Here is a 3,723-nt window from a genome sequence, read left to right on the forward strand (position 1 = left end):
GAGAGAATAAATTTGACCTTCTTTCTGAGAATTTTATGTCAATTTCCAGGATTTTGAATATAAATGACTCATTTTAACTTCCCATCGAACATCATATGATCACTATTTGATTAAAATTGAGTCTTTCATATTACTGCATTTATTGGAGGATTAAAATCGACATACACTCATTTTTATAATTAACTTTTATAATCATAAAAACAACAACGTTAACTCGTTAATACCATCCACTTATTTACTTATAATCAACTTATATAAATTATCATCGTTCTTTACCATCAAATGCACATGATAATTTACATAATCATTTCGTTGCACATTTATAGCGGACACTGGCTGAAGAGACACAATTATATCGAAACAGAAGCCGACTTTGAATCCTTTGTGCTCACGAATCGCGTGTGTTATGAAAATATATTGGTAGTAAAGAAGCAGCTGTATTTTAGAGACTTAACACAATAGCGATTAGCGTACTAACATTAAAATCTGCTGAACCGGACAAAGAATATGCAAGTCGTCGTTAATATTTTCGCTGTTCATTGTGCTTACACGCACAAACATGCACGCACGCACACACACATACACACACACACACATGTATATAAGGCGGCGAGCTGGCAGAAACGTTAGCGTGCCAGGCAAAATGCTTACCGGTATTTAGTCTGCCGTTACATTCTGAGTTCAAATTCAGCCGAGGTCAACTTTGCATTTCATCCTTTCGGAGTCGAAAAATAAAGTACCAGTTACGCACTGGTTCGATGTAATCGACTTAATCCCTTTGCCTGTCCTTGTTTGTCCTCTCTATGTTTAGCCCCTTGTGGGCAATAAAGAAATATATATATATATATATATATATATATATATATATATATATATATATATATATATATATATATATATATATATATATATATATATATATATATACAAATATATATATATAAATACATATATATACTTATATATATGCGGATATACATATATACATTTAGACACGCATGTATGCATGCAAACGCGCACATCCACACAGACACACACATACCTCTGTGCGCAAGCCCGTTTGTGTATGTGTGTGTGTGCATGTGTGCACGTGTATCTATTGCATCTTCTTTTACTGTCTAGGAATAATGCTGACTTGTACATTGGCGTTGATTTCATTTATCATATTGCACCACTCATCGTATATTTGACGTCCGTCTTCACAAAGGAAAGGCTTTTACGATTTTACTGAAGCAACAGTAAATCGGCTGCCAAAAATTGTTGGTGTTAATGTCGGTGATATTTTCGTTGTTTTATTTTTATTTTTTCACTCTTGGTTATACTTGTTTAATATATCTTCGATGCAAAAGTATTTGAATACTGAGTATTCCATCTTTCACAGGGTTTTACAATAACTACATTATCGAATCTGTCCTTCCGTATTTAAGTGTCTAATATATGATTCGAGAATTCCTGAATAGCACGTGCGGTATTTAGTTTTGGTCTGAGTTTAGATTCTATTATTGACTTACTTTTAATTTTTCCGGACTCGATAAAATGACTGCGATTATTTTGAGGGTGGGTTGCCTACCGTTTCTTCTAAATCGTCTAAACGCATATAATTTCTCTCTCCGATTCGAGTTGCTGCTGTTTTTTTTTTTGTTGCCGTAGTCACCGTTCAATCAAAAAGTCGTCTCCTGCAGGCTGGTGTATTTAAAGGTGAAAATCTTATTGATGTTGCCATGTAGAAGTAAAGAATAAAACCAAAAGAATTAATCATAAGAAAATAAACACGAAACTCACAATTTCCTCTGAAAACGAAGATCAAATCCAGTTACTACCAACCTTCTCATAACTTCCAAACATATCAACATACATCTTACTTTTATTATTTTTCCTTTCCGCTCTTTTTTCTCTAAAATACGGTGTAAGTAAGCAATTCAAAGATTTCACGCTTTATCACGCAATATAACTTCAAATGAATCTCTCTATCTGCGCCAAACCAATGATGATGTTCTAACGTCAATCGATAAATCCTGAAGATCGTGGAATATTGAAAAGACAGGCACAAGTGGTACCTGTTTGCTTCGGTTGAACAGTTACGTTTATGTATGCATATATATAGGTACGTATGTATGTATGTATTATGTATGTATTTATCTATCTATGTATGCATGTATATATGTGCGTACGTTTGTATGCAAGTATCTATGCATGGTGTATAAATGTATATATGCACGTAACTATGTGTGGTGAGTGTTCATGTTTATATTTATATATGTGCGTAAGTAGATATACACGTTTGTAGGAGGTTTTGTATTTAGTTGTATGTATAATTACACACATATAAGCGCTTATATTAATGCATATGTATATGAGTTTTTGTGTATTTGTGTACGTTTCTCTATACAAGTACATATGTATATATGCATATGTGTGTGAGAGATTCTGTGTGTATGTGTATGTGTCTGTGTCTGTGTGTTTGTGTGTATATGTGTGAGTGTGTACGTATATATATATATAGCGAGATTGATCGATCGACAGAAATACAGATAGACAGACAGATACATACATGCATACATACATGCAAACATACATACATACATACATACATACATACATACATACATACATGCACGCGTACATATAGACATACATAGTCAGTGAGAGTGACTAACGGTATATTTTCTTATCCACCGATGGTTGGAAAAACAATAAAATAAGGAAGAACAAAAATATCCTCCTACGATATAATCCCAATCTACCAAATGCCGAAAACTTACATCGATTTTTCGCAGGGAAATGCAAAGTATTGCGAAATCTCGGCAAGCATTTCTGATCAGTGTGAGTCTTACTTTCTCTCCTTTTATCACATAAATATTCACTTACCATTTTCTATTTTCTGCATGTGTACATCTCTATCAGCCTATTTATCTATCTATCTACATCTATCTCTGCATAAATGTGTATGTGTGCGTGCTTGTGTGAGTGTCCTTCTGTGTCCACGCATCTGTCTTTCTTTTTTTGTTTTTGTTTTTGTATCTCTATCCTTCCCTAGATGGCGATACACTATCAAAAGAAAAGAAGAAATCACATGATTTCTATTATAATGTTCGGTGGCCATTCCACCAACACCGTCATTATCGTCAGCTATCATCAAAACCATCATCATTATCATCATTATTTTTACTATTATTATTTAAACTACTACTTAAACACTCCTTATGGTAGTAGTAGTAATAGTAGTAGTAGTAGTAGTAGTAGTAGTAGTAGTAGTAGTAGTAGTAGTAGTAGTAGTAGTAGCAACAGCAGCTGTAGTAGTTTGAGAAGTACTCTAAGAATTTGATTACGTAAAAAGAAGCTATAAGTATATTTTGCAGAACATGCATGAAAAACGTTGAAGATGAAAAAATAGTTAAAGTAAATAAATAAATAATAAATACATTATGAGTTTATGTATATACAATATGTATTTGTTCTATTATAGATACTTTATGCAACGAGATTATGTGTATGTTTCTCGCTAATCTGTCAATCTTTTTTACAGAAGCCATTTTGTATTATTCCATTTGTCCAAATGACAAATGCAATGATAGAAATATGCTTCTTCTGCCATAATCTGTATATTTCAACAATTACACTGGTGTAATTCCTTAATTCCTTACGCTTTCAGTTCGTTTATGTCCAACGATATATTTATTTTAATACTGCTAGAGCGAAAATTTCTACACGATTGTCAATTAC

This window comes from Octopus bimaculoides, chromosome 20 (genome assembly GCF_046866305.1).
Source record: "Octopus bimaculoides isolate indiv1 chromosome 20, ASM4686630v1, whole genome shotgun sequence".
NCBI classification, from domain to species: Eukaryota; Metazoa; Mollusca; class Cephalopoda; order Octopoda; family Octopodidae; genus Octopus; species Octopus bimaculoides.